Below are 16,731 nucleotides of genomic sequence, written 5' to 3'. Positions count from 1 at the left end.
ACTGCGCTCGACTCTGGAGATTCTAAAAGGGGAAAAGGAATACTGAAATTGTTTAAACTAAGATTGCATACTCTCACGATATCTATGCTTGATTATTGATGCAATCAGAGAATATATTGCCAAATCAATAGACTTGCTAACATAGCATAGCACATAATTGTGAGGACATTCACAGAGGAGGAGCATGAGTGGGTGGGGGTGGGGGTGGTGTAGACAGAGATGGCATTTACATGGGTTACTTCCAGAGTACTGTGTAAATGTTGTGTCTAAATTTTGACACATTGATGCGGCTTTATAAGGACACTTTCCCCCTCTTCTACGAAACTGTGATAGCAGTTTCTAGCACAGAGAGCCGCGCTGAATGGCCCATACTGCTCCCGATGCTCACTGAGTTCCTATGAGCATTGGGAGCAGCGCAGCTCCCCATGCTAGAAACTGCTATCGCAGTTTCGCAGAAGAGGAGGTTAGGACTCCTTTTACTAAGGTGCGTTATGCTTTTTAGCGCATGCTAACCACATGATATACGCTAATGTGTGCATGTTAGTCTATGGACGCATTAGCGGTTAGCGCACGTGTAGATTTAGCGCTTACTAAACATGTGCTAAAATGCTTAGCGCACCTTAATAAAACAGGGGGTTAAATATGCATAATGGGGAAAATTCTATACATGGTAGTTTAAAAAAATCAGTGCTAAAAAAAGGTGCTCTTCTATAAACCACACTTAAAGTTAGGCGTGGTTTAAAGAATAGCGCTTATGCACGGGGACCATGCCTAATTTTAGGCACAGCCATTTGCACCAACAAAAATATGGTGTAAAATTCCTGTGCCTAAATTTAGGCAAGGATGCCCTTATTCTATAATTATGCACGTAACTTAAAGGAACTTCCACCTCAGGTGATTCAGGCCAGCAGCGTGAAGGATTTTAAAAGGAAATGGGATACACATGTGGGATCTCTAGGGGGGTAAATTCAAGGGGGTAGGGTTGTTGGAGTGGGCAGACTTGATGGGCTGTGGCCCTTTTCTGCCGTCATCTTCTATGTTTCTATGTTTCTATCCCCAATCCACCCATTTCTGTGCCCCCTAATTTGACTCCTGCATAAAATTTAGGCATGAATCCTGTGCCTATATTTATACAGGTAATTTGTAATTAATTCTAATTAGCATCTAATTAGGCAGGAATTATGCTTGAGTACCTGAATAAATTCATGTAAACCGTTCTGAGCTCCCCTGTGAGAACGGTATAGAAAATTGAATAAATAAATAAACAATTGCTTGTTAAAACACCAATTATCGGATCTGATTAGATTGTTCAATTAAATTGCAAGCGTAAATTGGGTACACAACCAAATTTGCATGCATAATGTTCCGTATTTAACAAAATTAGGGGAAATAGGTTGTAATATGGCACCCAAATACCACTTAAATATGCAGTAATATGGCACAGTATAAGTATGGTGGTACCCTGCTATGGATTTGCCTCTTCTGTTCCTGCAAATGCATATTTAGGAGATCTGTTTCTAAAATTTTCAGGGAATTGTAAATATCCCAAATCTTATGTCCCAGGTCCTACCTAGCAAATATTCCTCAGCTACTATATTAAGGTATACTCATCATGTTATAACACTTAATACAAACCCGAAAAGCTTCCAAAATAGCTGTAGATTTCTTGATCCTCAGCTGGCTTCGCTGGCTTTCAACAATGTTCAGTTTTTCAATGCTTCAGCCACATTCGTCATTGGATCTTATTTTTAAATGTTGTTTTTTTTTTTTTTTTAATATTGAGCAACTGAACATTGTTGAAAGCCTGCGAAGCCAGGTCCTACTTAGACATCCTGCGAAACATGGAGTTTCAAAAGGGCAAATTTGAAAATTGTATTGAGGGTGGGGGTGGGGAGTAAATATGAGTGATGCTCCTAAATTAGCTGTCTGAAGATTTCCCTCCTTCAATGTGGCTAAAATTATGTACAACTGGATAAGACTTCTCAGTATACAAATAAGCAAAATATATAACTGGCTTATGAAGTAAGTAAAGTGTTCACATACACTCAGAATTGTGAAATTTGACCAAGAGCGTTAGCTCCTATAGCCAAACCCACCGCCCCATCACTGTGTATGACTTATTTTGAAAAAGAGCTTGAAATGAACATACTGTTTAAATGCTCAACTAATTTTCAGTGGCAAAAGAGAGAAAGAAGTTCCCACTTAGCTTTCAACTGTGTCAGCAGGTCCCTATGTACAAACATTGAAAATAAAATAAAATCAGAGATAATAAATCTATAGAAATATATACATATAGAAAACTGAGACCCAGATTAAACAAGGTATGTACAGTTGGTGGTCATTAAGAGGGCACCTATGTGAAAAGTCCAAAAAACAGCTTTTCTGTCCCTATTATTATGAGTATAAAGGATACAGAAGCACCCATGTGCCTTTGTAAAACTGGTTCAGACACCGACTCCCTTCCCCTTCAGTACTGTACAAATGTTTGTAAATAAATTTATATATGTTCTGCAGATGGTGAAAACGTGTGCATGTTCTGTATATATATTTTCATAGAAACATGATGGCAGATAAAGGCTAAATGGCCCATCTAGTCTGCCCATCCGCAGTAACTATTATCTCTTTCTCTCTCCGAGTGATCCCACGTGCCTATCCCAGGCCCTTTTGAATTCAGATACAGTCTCTGTCTCCAAAACCTCTTCTGGGAGACTATTCCATGCATCTACCAGCCTTTCTATAGAAAAGTATTCCTTTAGATTACTCCAGAGCCTATCACCTCTTAACTTCATTCTCTGCCCTCTCATTGCAGAGTTTCCTTTCAAATTAAAGAGACTTGACTCATGTGCACTTACATTACGTAGGTTTTTACACGTCTCTAACATATCTCCCCTCTCCCGCCTTTTCTACAAAGTATACTGTACAGATTGGGATCTTTAAGTCTGTCCCCATATGCCATATGCCATTTTAGTAGCCTTCCTCTGGACCGACTCCATACTTTTATATTTTTTTGAAGGTGCGGCCTCCAGAATTGTACACAATATTCTAAATGAGGTCTCACCAAAGGTACAACATACATAAACTGCCCCAGCCCTCCCAAACTACCTGTCAGAATGGAGAGAGTGGTGGATGCCTGGAATGCCCTCCCAAGGGAAGTGGTGGAGAGAAAAATGGTAACAGAATTTAAAAAAGAGTGGGATAAACACAAAGGATCTCTATATTGAATATTGAATGGTAAAAACAGTGGCGTACCAAGGGGGGGGGGGGGGCGGGAGGGGCGGTCCGCCCCAGGTGCCAGCCCTGATTGGGTGCTCCCGGCCTTGCCGTTCAGTCCTCCCACACCCCCGAAGGACCGCTCGCCCCACTGACCTTCCTGCACCACCTGTGATGCAGCAAGCAGCAGGATCGCGAGGTCAGCTATCCCTGAGCTGCTTGGGCGCTGCTTCCTGCGCCACGGTCCCGCCCCTCCTCTGACGTCAGAGGAGGGGCGGGAACGCGGCGCAGGAAGCAGTGCCTAAGCAGCACAGGGATAGCTGACGTCGCGATCCTGCTGCGGCTGCTTCATAGGTGGTGCAGGAAGGTCAGTGGGGCGAGCGGTCCTTCGGGGGTGATGGGGACTGAACGGCAAGGCCGGGAGCATAGGTAGTGCTGCTTCATAGGTGGTGCGGGGAGGCCAGGGGGGCGAGCGGTCCTTCAGGGTGGGGCGGGTGGGCAGGCAGGCAGGCAGGCAGGCATTCAAGGGGGAGGGGGGTGACAGGCAGGCAGGCCTTCAAGGGGGGGACAGGCCTTCGGGGGGTTGTGCAGACCTTCAAAGGGGAGGGACAGGCCTTCAAGGGGGGGGCAGGCAGGCCTTCAAGGGGGGACAGGTCTACAAGGGGGTGGGCAGGCCTACAAGGGGGTGGGACAGGCCTTCAGGGGGGGTGCAGGCCTTCAGGGGGGGTGCAGGACTTCAAGGGGGGTGCAGGCCTTCAAGGGGGGGACAGGCCTTCAAGGGGGGACAGGCAGGCAGGCCTACAAGGGGGGGGACAGGCCTACAAGGGGGTGGGACAGGCTTTCAAGGGGGGGGACAGGCCTTCAGGGGGGTGCAGGCCTTTGGGGGGGTGCAGACCTTCAAGGGGGGGGGACAGGCCTTCAAGGGGGGGACAGGCAGGCAGGTCTTCAAGGTGGGGGGACAGGCCTACAAGGGGGAGGGACAGGCCTTCAAGGGGGGGACAGGCCTACAAGGGGTGGGACAGGCCTTCAAGGGGGGTGCAGGCCTTCAAGGGGGGACAGGCAGACCTTTAAGGGGGGACAGGCCTTTGGGGGGGGACCCTGGTTTAGAAGTACACGGAGGGAAGGGGGTGTTCAAAGAGACGTGCATATGCCAAACTTTGGGGGGGGGGGGATGAAGAAATAATGGGTCTGAAAATAGAGGAGAGGGAGAGAAATGATGGACCATGAGATTTAGGGAGGGAAGGAACTGAAAGGGAGAGAAATTGGACACAAGGGATGGTGTGGAGGAGGGATAGAGATACTGGATAGGAGGGTAATTGGGAAAAGAAAGGAAGAGATGGTGGACTCTGGGGTGGTGGGGAAGGAGGGAGAGATGCCGGATGAAAGGGTAGTTAAGAAAAGGTGGATCTGTGGAGGGAGATGAAAAAAAGGAAAGATACCAGACTTCCTGGGGAGGGAAGGGAAATGGAAAGGGAGGACAGAGTTGGCAGATGGATGGTTAGCACGCAGAAAGAAGAAAGAAGGAGACCCTGGCAAGCAAGTTATCAGAAGAAAACCAGAGCCTTGGACCAACAAGATTTGAAATATAACCAGACAACAAAAGGTAGAAAAATTAATTTTATTTTCTGTTTTGTGATTATAATATGTCAGATTTGAAATGTGTATCCTGACAGAGCTGGTGTTGGACTGCAAACGTGAGCTAGGATTTAACAGAGAGAGGAAAAGTCCTTTTTGTTTCTTTATTTTATTTTACACCACAGCGCCAGTGTGGTTAGGAGAAGCCAAAGGGGGTGAAAAAGCTATAAAACCCACCAGGAGTTTTGAAAAAAATCACCCAACTGGGCAGGAAAATCGAATTGAAAAACCAATTCAATAGGCTGAATCGAATCGAAATTTTTTTTCCTGAATCTGGCAGCATTAGTTTGCGCTACTGTCTTAGACTTTAGGACCTGGGATTGGGGAGAGATGGCATCCTCAGTACTTTATAATGCAAGTGAAACGAGGATTTGGTCAGACTTTTGAAGGGTCTGCGGAAAAAAAAATATTGTATAGGCCGGGGACATGAAACAGCAGGAAATGGGAACTTTTCTTCCTTCTATTTTTGTGAATGGAAAGGCTGAGGATGTCAGAGAGTTCAGTTAAAATATGTGCTTTATAAGAAAATATAATAATGTGTTTTGTAAATTTTATAGCATAGCTGGCCTACCCAGTGAGGTGTTTCTAGTGGTGGTGGTGGCAGCGTGTCAATGTGTTGAGAGGAAGAGGTGGTCTGGGAAATTCTGCTGAGCAAACTCTGGGCCCATTTCCACCCCCCAGTTAGTCCACTCCACTCAATTGGTTCACACACTGAGTGGGTCTTTGGGTGTTGTGTTGGGATCTCTTCCAGTGGTTTATCAGTATCTCCTTCTGGTCCAAGGAAGGAAACTTTGTTATCCTTAGCATTGACCTACAGAATATGTTTGTAACAGCGCTGCTTGTGTGGCATTAGGCTATGTAGTGATCGAAAGAAAAAAAACAGACCTTTGCACATTTTTGCACTATATGGTGGGTGTATGAGGAGATTCACATTTCCTGCACAGCTAAGTCCATGTGAAGTTACCTTGTGCTGTATTTGACATCTAGCAAGGTCTCTGTTTGAAAGGAAAGATCTAAACTTAAAAATGAAGTGGCCAGAAGTTATGGTAAAAGCAGATAGTGTAGCTGGTTTTAAGAAAGATTTGGACAAATTCCTGGAGGAAAAGTCCATAATCTGTTATTAAGACATGGGGGAAGTGTCTGCTTGCCCTGGATCGGTAGCATGGAATGTTGCTACTCTTTGGGTTTTGACCAGGTATTAGTATCCTGGATTGGCTACCATGAGAATGGGCTACTGGGCATGATGGACCATTGGTCTGACCCAGTTAGGCTATTCTTATGTTATGTTCTCATCTGTAGGGGCCTTTGTTTTCACTTCTTATTTTAATGTATTTTTTTTCTGGGAACTTATCAGTGTTTTTTATAATGGGAACAAAAATGGAAGAGAATTAATGTGTGTGGGTTGAGGGGGTAACTAATTTCTTCAGCTAAAGTTTAAGTTTAAGTTTAAGTTTATTAGGATTTTATATACCGCCTATCAAGGTTATCTAAGCGGTTTTTACAATCAGGTACTCAAGCATTAAATAATTCAATCCACTTCAAACAGACATAGGAGAACTCACGCACCATTCACACCCCCCCCAACCAAAAACGTCAAAAGAAAAAAACTGTTCGACAACCTCCTAGCCATTCGAGCTGCAACACTCGACCCCCAACCCTACAACCAATTGACATCGACCACATACTGCAAAACCTTCAAAAAGAAATAAAAACCCTTCTATTCAAAAAACACATAAAACCGAACTAACACAATCAGAACTGTCCCAAGCATCACCTGCAACTACTCCATATGTACTTCTGATGTCATGACAATTCAGACATAATTTATGTTATGTTATGTTTGGAATATAAGAAAATTTTCACTGCCTGTTTCTATTCTGACCATTTATTCCATTTCATGGTCATTACAAAAAATATTTTTTTACATGGGGGGGGTGTCAAAAAATGATGGGCCCCGGGTGCCACATACCCTAGGTACGCCACTGGGTAAAAATTAAAGAACTAAGGCCAAAACTGGACAGACTTGCATGGTCTGAGTCCCATATATGTTTATTTGGTGTAAGATGGGCTGGGGAAGAAATCAGTGGGAACTCTACTAACTTAGAACATGAGGACGTTACTGGCCAAACTTTATGGTAGGTATCCTGCAAACAATGGGATGGTTGGCTAGGCTGGAGTAAGCTTGGACAGCAACTCTAGCAGTTGAAACCTAGGCCAGTAATGGGTGAACTTTACTCTATGGTTCATAAATATCAAAGAAAAGAGACAAGTTAATTTAATCATGTTTTTAAAATGAGTATAACTTATGGGCAGACTGGATGGACTGATCAGGTCTTTATCTTCCATCATTTACTATGTATGTTAGTATGAGAGATTTGCATATAATGGAAATGACAGGCAAGCAAATTTGTTTAATGAATATTCATTAGGGATATCCTGAAAACCTAATTGACTGGTGATCCCCCAGGACAGGTTTGAGAACCGCTGGTCTAGTTTATTCAGTGAACTGTAGATAAAATATTAAGGGAGAGGTGGGGTTAAAATTAATTTGATTGAGATGGAAATTTTGCCTTACATGAATTCTGTATGTTTTGATTCGGATTGATCTCATAGACCAGGAAATAAACTATATCTGCATACACATGGAAAGTTTCAATTCATTTTTATTTCTTGCACAAATTCACTTTGTGAGTATAGCTTTACTGCTCCTAATGCTTTAGACAGTACTCAGCATAATGTTCCCTCGACACTAGACCTACTTACAGTATTCACTAGTGTATTGAAGCAGACAAAACTTTATATTTTTCAGAATGATTAGAGAAAATAGAGGCATTTTTCTCTGGTTGGAAAGGACAGAAGCTTGGCTTGAGCAAAGGTGCTCAACGTATTATAAGCTTTTATGGATATCATGAGTGCTCTAGTAGAGAAGGGGGAACTGGCAAATACACAGCAGAAGAAGGCATTAGGGGAAATCTAACAGCCAACATCAGCATCCATTACAATCTCTTCTATTTCTTTAAGTAGCTTCAACTAAGGATTCTATCTTTTTTTGTGAAATCATCACTCGCAGTTGCACATATACTCAATGTTCATGAGAGGCTCCTGAGAAAATGAAAGAGTCATGGGATAGGAGGCAATGTTGAATTGTGGATTAAGAATTGGTTATTGGACAGAAAACAGAGGGTAAGGTTAAATGGTCATATTTCTCAATGGAGGAGAGCAAACAGTAGAGTGCCGCAGGGCTCTGTACTGGGCTGGTGCTATATAACTTATTTATAAATGATCTGGTAATTGAAACTACAAGTGAGGTGATTAAATTTGTAGATGACAATAAACTGTTCAAAGTTGTTAAAATGCATGCGGATTGTGAAAAATTGCCAGCAGATCTTAGGAAATTGGAAGACTGGGCATCCAAGTGGCAGATGAAATTTAATGTGGACAAATGCAAAGTGATGCACATTGGGAAGAATAATCCAAATCATAGTTATCAGATGCTAGGGTCTACCTTGGTGGTCAGCGCTCAAGAAAAAGATCTGGGTCTCATCGTGGACAATATGCTGAAACCTTCTGCCCGATGTACGGCGGCGGGCAAGAAAGCAATCAAGATGCTAGGAATTATTAGAAAAGGGATGGTAAACAAGACTAAGAATGTTATAATGCCTCTATCGCTCAATGGTATGACATCACCTTGAGTATTGCATTCAGTTCTGGTCTCCTTATCTCAAAAAAGATATAGCGGCACTAGAAAAGGTTCAAAGAAGAGCGACAAAGTTAAAGGGGATGGAACTCATGTTTGAGGAAAGACTAAAGAGGTTAAGGCTCTTCAGCTTGGAAAAGAGGCAGCTGAGGGGAGATATGATTGAAGTCTACAAAATCCTGAGTAGAGTGGATCGACATTTTACTACATCAGGATTTACAGACTAGACAGACACTCAATGAAGTTGCAGAGTAATACTTATAAAACATATAGGAGGAAATATTTTTTCACTCAGAGAATATTTAAGCTCTGGAATGCATTGCCAGAGGATGTGGCAAGAGCGGTTATTGTAGCTGGTTTTGAAAAAGGTTTGGACAAATTCCTGAAGGAAAAGTTAATAATCTGCTGTTGAGACAGACATGGGAGAAGCATCTGCTTGCCCTGGATCTGTGGCATAGAATGCTGCTACTATTTGGGTTTTTGCCAGGTACTTGTGACTTGGATTGGCCTCCGTGAAGACGGGATACTGGGCTAGATAGACCATTGACCTGATCCAGTAAGACTATTTTTATGTTCTTATGATAAGCACCAATGAGCAGATCTATGTTTATCCTATTATCTGTACCATTAAAGTGGAAAGATGCTGATTTTGTTGTCCAAGGTGAATGTACAGAACAAGAAAATGCTTGCGTTATATATGTTTCTGAGTAATCTCGGTCCATCTTCATCTATTGCCAATAAATTATCCTTTACTTCAAATCCCTTAACATATAATCCTGCTATTTTATAGGATTCTGCCAGGTAATTATGACCTGTACTGGCCACTGTTGGAAACAGGATACTGCCGTGGTTCTCAAACCTGTCCGGGGGTTTCAGGATATCCCTAATGAATATGCATGAGCCAGAGTAGCATGCCTCCCACCTCCATTATATGCAAATCTCTCTCATGCATATTCATTAGGGATATCTTGAAAACTTGACTGGCTGAAGGTCCCCCCTAGACAGGTTTGAGAACCACTGGGATACTGGACAGGATGGACCCTAGTCTGACCAAGAACCCCAACTCTTATTTTCTCATGTGCTCCTCCCTCATTACATTAAGGGGTTTCATTCCATAAGGAAGCAGTTGTAGGTGGAACACGCATCACGGGCGGTAAGCTAGTAATTTACTTCCATAGCTGACCACTAACATGCATCAATGACCTCTTATAGAATACCAACTAGCAGATTTTGATCAGAACATGGGTAGAGTGTGCAAATATGTGTTTAAATTATAGCATTCTGGCTAACATCTAGGCATGGACGTTACACCAGCTATAGGGTTGGTGTGATTGTGCCATAAATGTAAGCAAGTTTGGGCTATTTGGGATAGTATTCTGTGAAGAATATGACTTTTCTTTAAAGAATAAGCTTCAACTAGGAACCTGTTTATCTTCTTATCCTAGAAACTCTGTTATAGGATTACCCTCTGTCTATCTATCTATCTATCTATCGGGGTTGCATTTTTTCATACTGTAACATACTGTAGTATCAATATACAAATAGTATATTGTATATATATAGTATCAGTTTACAAATGTTTTTTGCCTTCACCACATTTCAACATTTTGTTGGATAACTCCTGCAAAACTTATCCCACATTTCTTCCCCCTTTTATCAAGCTGCACAAGAGGTTTTTAGTGCAGGTCGGCAAGGTAAGTGCTCCGATGCTCATAGGAATTCTATGAGCATCAGAGCATTTACTGTGCTGGATTGCGCTAAAAACCTCTAGTGCAGCTTGATAAAAGGGGCCCTTTTTTTTTTTTTTTCTAACACAGCTAACATAATCATACAAGTTCTTGTTTAAGGTTTGGAGGTGGTATGCATAATTCAACTATGTTCTCCAAAGCTCAGAACAAAAATTGCGATAATGCCTGGAGCACAGGGTGCCTAATTTCTCATGACCAACTGGTTCTCCGTTATGACATGTTATTAGTAACAATACAAATATGTATATTTTTTTACATTCATGATATGAACAGGGTTTACTTCATAATAAATAAAAGGTCTAATTATTTGATCTGCTCATTGCATTGTCTTTTAAGTTCTTTTCTAGAATTGGCTTGTTTTAATGCAGACTTTCAATTTAATGCAAAGTTTCTTGGGTCACATCATAAGTCAGATAAAGAAAGACATAATAAAAATGTATAAACAAAGACATCCTTTTATCAAGCCACATTAAGGTTTTGTATTGCCGGCCACTGAAGTAAAAGTGTCAGAGCTTTTACCACAGTGACCAGTGATAAAAACAAAACCAAACCCTAATGCAGCTTGATAAAAAGGGGCCAAAATGTCTACAATAAAGCTTTCCTTTTACATTCTTCCATTTATCTATCAATTAAGATATGGTTGGATAAACTGAAATGCTGGTGAAGTTTAAATGCAACAGTGCCGCATTTACACACTTGTTTCTACAAAAGCAGCCACTAAGTTGTGGAAACTCCCCCCCCCCAATAGGTATTCAACTTATCATTTAGCTTTATAAATATTTCCAAAGAAAATCCCTCCAACCAAAACTAGTTTCATACCAGCGATGTGCATATCAATCCAAATCAATTTAATGTGAAGAAAAAATTCATCTTCACAAAGACTTGAACAGAACAATCTGTTCATGCAGGAACTGAAGGCAAACACAAGACAGAAGTTATCTAATTATTTATTGGTGGAAAAGAAAAGCAATATTCGTATCAGAGTTGTTCAATTTGCCTACTTCAGAAGTTAGCCTAAGAAATATTTGTCACAGAAATAATTGTAATCGACACACACACACATGAAGATAGATAGATAATTGTGTATTAATATATCTTGTATACCTAGACAACATTCTGTTTAAGAGATTATTGTACATTCGCTTACTGTACAGGTGAACAGAAGCAATGTAACCATACATTATAAACAAAGGTTCGAAAACCTGCAATGTTTTCACAACACAGGCATTTGCTCTTTTTTAAATAGTAGATCGCCTTTTAGTTGCATAACTCATTTTCTCTTTAAAAAAAAACGAAAGAAAGAAGAAACTCACCAGCGCCCTGCTTCTCCAGGAAGTTGTACCCTGCAGCACCTGCTGAGGGCTTTGTTGCTCAAAATCTGACAGGTAAAAAAATTCCTGTAGAATAAAGCCAGACCAGCTGGCTTTGAAGAGAAACCCCCCAAGTTGGGTTGTGGTGGCTTCAGCCTCCCTCTACTATAAGAGAGAAACTTTTTTTCCCCCTGTAGTTGTTGACCCGTAAGATGCATGATCCCCCCGCACAAGTGTCTGGCAGGCCTGAATGCACCTGCTCCTGTCACTCTGGGATAAATTTAGCTGTAAAAGGTATCACTGACAGCCAGACCTTTGTCAGTGCTGGCTGAAGAACACAGGATTACAGCCCCCTCCCTTCAAAAGTATGCAGCAAGTTCAAATGAAAAATATCAAATCAGTTGTCGAATTAAAATATCAGTCATTTTGTAATTGCAAACAAAATTGCTTTCAGATGAAAAAAGAAGCTTTCCTTCCTAACCTTGCCTTGAAAGTTTGGTTTCGAAGAATAATCCTGGAAAAAGGAGAAGTATTTTGTGCAGTTTATTCTGATTGGAAACTTTCTAGTAGCCAGAGCCTCTGACTTTGTACAAATGAGTAACTTGTCTTACATACTGTATTACAATTTGGCCACCTTTCTTTCCCTTAGCTCTTTTGTTCTTGCTTATCTGAAGACATAGAGGGGGGGGGGAAGTGGTGGGGGTAAGAACATCTTCTAAAGGAGACTACTTCTGCTTCCAGAATTAGAATGCATGTACTATAGTGTTGAGAGATCAAGAGGTTGATTGAAGCTTTAACTTGGTGGCTATGAGCTAGTATAAAAACTTGTAGCGTCCCAGCCCCCACCCCAAACACTTTATCTAGAGTTACAGGAAAATGCTGCTGAACTCATTTTGGCCTGTTTTATTCAGGGAAATACTTTTAAAACCAATAGGAGGGATTTTTTTTCCACTCAGAGAATAGTTAAGCTCTGGAACGTGTTGCCAGAGGTTGTGGTCAGAGCTGGCTTTATGAAAGGTTTGGACAATTTCCTGGAGGAAAAGTTCATAGTCTGCTCTTGAGACAGACATGGGGGAATTTATTGCTGCCCTTGATTGGTAGCTTAGAATGATGCTATTATTTGGGTTTTTGTCAGGTACTTGTGACCTGGATTGACCACTGTGAAGATGGGCTACTAGGCAAGATGGATCATTGGTCTGACCCAGTAAGGCTATTTTATGTTTACTGCACAGGTCTCTAAGCTGGGCACATGGTGAAAACATTGGCTCAGTTTGAGAAGTAGAAAGACACTTAGGGCTGGATCCAGTAAATGGCACTGACAAATCGATGCCAGGAAAATTCAGTGCTCAGCAGTACAATATTCCCCTGAAATTCATGGGGGTTATGTTCCTGGAGCACCCGTGAATTTAAAAAATTGCGAATACTGTACTGAATTGGATGCGGGGATTGGAGGCGGGAGAGGATATGGCGATACTCGAGAGGGTCCAGAGAAGAGCGAATAGGATGATAAAGGCCATGGAAAACCTTTTGTATGCTGAAAGGCTGGAGAAGCTGGGGCTCTTTACCCTGGAAAAGCAGAAATTTAGAGGGGACATGATAGAGACTTATAAAATCACTAGTGTTTAAGCCCGTTAAACACTGTGTCTCTCCCTGCCCCTGTCTCTCTCTTCATTTCTTTCTTTCTCCCTCCCGCTGTCTGTCCTTCTTTCTTTCTGTCTCTCTCCTTGCCCGCTGTCTTTCTGTGTGTCTGTCTTTCATTCTAATGCGCTACCTGCCTGCCTGTCTTTCTGTCTCTCCATGGCCCCCTTCTGTCTCCCCTCCCCCAAAGCAAACCAAGATTGCTCCCAGGCCCCCTTTCCCTCTCCACTTCCCTGTGCAGTAGCAGCAGCATTTCCCTCCCACCCTTCCCTGTGCAGAAGCAGCATTTCCCCACACACACACCTACTTCCCTGTGCAGAAGCAGCATTTCCCACCCTTCCCTGTGCAGCAGCAGCATTTCCAGGCCTTCCCTGTGCAGAAGCAGCATTTCCCCCATACACACACATTCCCTGTGCAGCAGCAGCATTTCCTGGCCTTTCCTTTGCGGCAGCAGCATTTCCCACAGCCTCCTTCCCAGCCGCCGCATTTAAATTCACAGAAAAGCATTTCCCCCACCCCACACATTTCCCTGTGCAGCAGCAGCATTTCCCCCCCCACACACGCACACTTCCCTGTGCAGCAGCAGCATTTCCCACCCTTCCCTTGCAGCAGCAGCATTTCCAGGCCTTCCCTGTGCAGAAGCAGCATTTCCCACCCTTCCCTGTGCAGAAGCAGCATTTCCCACCCTTCCCTGTGCAGCAGCAGCATTTCCCATCCTTCCCTGTGCAGAAGCAGCATTTCCCGGCCTTCCCTGTGCAGAAGCAGCATTTCCCGGCCTTCCCTGTGCAGAAGCAGCATTTTCCACCCTTCCCTGTGCAGAAGCAGCATTTCCCGGCCTTCCCTGTGCAGAAGCAGCATTCCCCCCCCACACACACACACACTTCCCTGTGCAGCAGCAGCATTTCCCACCCTTCCCTATGCAGAAGCAGCATTTCCCACCCTTCCCTGTGCAGCAACAGCATTTCCCCCCCCCACACACACTTCCCTGTGCAGCAGCAGCATTTCCTGGCCTTTCCTTTGCAGCAGCAGCATTTCCCGCAGCCTCTTTCCCAGCCGCCGCATTTAAATTCACAGAAAAGCGCTGCGCCGCACTACCGCTGTCTTCGGCGTCTTCTATCCACTGCGGTCAACCCTAGCGGAAACAGGAAGTAGTCAGAGAGGGCGGGCCGCAGTGGACAGAAGACGGTGAGGCCAGCGGTAGCGCGGTGTAGCGCTTGTCTATGAATTTAAACGTGGCGACTGGGAAGGGGGCTGCGGGAAGGTTTTGGCGGTGAGTGAGCCGGCGAGAAGGTTTTGGCTATGAGTGAGGGTGGGAGGGGGGATTCGCCGGCTGTGCTGTGGCGCATAGAAACATAGAAACATAGAAAGATGACGGCAGAAAAGGGCCACAGCCCATCAAGTCTGCCCACTCTATTGACCCACCCCATTGAGTATCAGTGCTAGTGACCTAGTTCCTTAACTCGACCCTCGTAGGGATCCCACTGGATGTCCCATTTATTCTTAAAATCGAGCACGCTGGTGGCCTAGATCACCTGCACCGGAAGTTTGTTCCAGTGATCTACCACCCTTACCGTGAAGAAATACTTCCTGGTGTCACCACTAAATTTCCCTCCTCTGAGTTTGAGCGGGTGCCCCCTTGTGACCGAGGGTCCCTTGGGAAAGAATATATCGTTTTCCACCTCGACACGACCTGTAATGTACTTAAATGTCTCAATCATGTCACTCCTTTCCCATACGCCTCAAGCCGCCGCCACGGATGGACATAGCACATGTAAGATCCCTACATCCTCCTAAGTGCGCATGCGTGCTTAGAGGATTATTATTATAGATGAAAGGCATAGAAAAGGTGGAGAGGGACAGATTCTTCAGACTAGCGGGGACAACAAAAACAAGAGGGCATTCAGAAAAATTGAAAGGAGACAGTTTCAAAATGAATGCTAGGAAGTTCTTCTTCAGAGGGTGGTAGACACATGGAATGCGCTCCCAGAGGAGGTGATAGGATAGAGTACAATTTTGGGTTTCAAAAAGGGATTGGAAAACTTCCTGAAGGGGATTGAAGGATACAGATAGAGGGTAACTATACAGGACACTAAATGAATAGGGAATACACGATTTAGGTAAAGGATCTCTTAGAGGTCATGAACCTGGGGAGCGGACTACTAGCCACAATGGACCCCTGGTCTGACCCGGCAGAGGCAATGCTTATGTTCTTATGTTATGTTGTTAACAGTGTAATATATTCTAACTCTCCCATCTTATTTCTTAGGTTTCAGGCAATTGCATACAGACATTTCAAACAATGTTTGTCACTCCTATTTACAACTTGCTCAGCAGTTGACACAGATAATTTGCAATCTTTAAAATCTGTCTGCTCTTTATTTAAGGACACTTGGGGCTCCTTTTACTAAGCTGCGTTAGCGGTTTTAGCGTGCGCCTAGCGCATGCTACATTGCTGCGCACACTAGACGTTAACGCCTCCATTGAGCTGGTGTTAGTTTTTATGCGTAGAACGGGGATTAGCGTGCGCTAATCTTCAGCACGCGCTAAAAATGCTACCGTAGTTTAGTAAAAGGAGCCTGTGGTCTACCAAAGTCTCTACTGCAACCTCGTTATTGGGATGCCCTATCTTCCCTGTTTTGGTGATATCTTTTAAAGATACCTTGTTCTGAACCATGCTCTTTTGAGTGACTGTACTATTGGGGTCACTGTAAATATTGATTGTTTAATGATAATAAGGTCAGTTAACTAAAATGCAGTGAAATTTCACAGTTACTGTACATTAGTTTCAAAAATTATTGCATGGTATCTGGTATGCATTGCCTATATGGCAACTATTGGGGCATGGTCAGCATAATCCCATGTAGTTCCACACAGAGCAGACCTTTATCATACATTGCCAATAGCATGGTTGCATCTGTGCTATCAGCATCACTTGAAACCACCCAACATTCCTTAAATTTGCCTCCAATCCTCCCAGCAGCCCCTCTGACATCCATCAACTATCCTCCTTTCTCCTCAGCACTTTCTGGCATTCCTTCAATGTTTCTTAATATATCCTCACTTCACCTTGACTGTTTCCCCTCCTTCACCTTGACTGAGAGTTCTTTGGAGTCTAGTGGAGACAAGAATGGGTTCAAATTGGTACCTCTACTCCTAGCAGTAATACTGATGATGGAGCAAGAGCGTCCAGGGATCACTCCAGTCTCCATTAGACACTAGGACTCCCTTGCTAAGAGCTGGAGGACTGTTGGAAGTGCTGTTGAGGGGGTGGAAGGATGCTGGGCCACAAAATGTCACCACTTAAGGCTATAATTATAATTCTAAAAACTAGCACAATTTCATCAATTTTTCTCTGTCTCTTTTTATTAAATACTGTATATGAGCTTCAATATACTGTAGCTTATGAGTCCTCTTGCAACATATCAGTATGACCTCAACAAAAGTTGTCTGTATTGCCACGTGCGCTAGCCGCTACCGCCTCCTTTTGAGCAGG

The 16,731-nt window shown here is 43.3% G+C and overlaps 1 protein-coding gene across 10 annotated transcripts in view; it reads right to left on the bottom strand.

Annotated features, from left to right (window-relative positions):
- Positions 1–11,778, bottom strand: part of MEF2C (myocyte enhancer factor 2C) — a 498,913-nt gene extending 487,135 nt beyond the window's left edge. For all 10 annotated transcript variants that reach the window (XM_033921515.1, XM_033920672.1, XM_033921247.1 and 7 more), the window contains exon 1: positions 11,604–11,778. The gene's annotated coding sequence lies outside the window, so the exon portion shown is untranslated. The remainder of the gene's footprint in view (positions 1–11,603) is intronic.
- Between the last annotated feature and the right edge of the window lie 4,953 nt (positions 11,779–16,731).

This window comes from Geotrypetes seraphini, chromosome 1 (assembly GCF_902459505.1).
Source record: "Geotrypetes seraphini chromosome 1, aGeoSer1.1, whole genome shotgun sequence".
NCBI lineage: Eukaryota > Metazoa > Chordata > Amphibia > Gymnophiona > Dermophiidae > Geotrypetes > Geotrypetes seraphini.
Note: the sequence above shows the minus strand (reverse complement) of the source record. Positions and strands in the feature narration are given on the sequence as shown.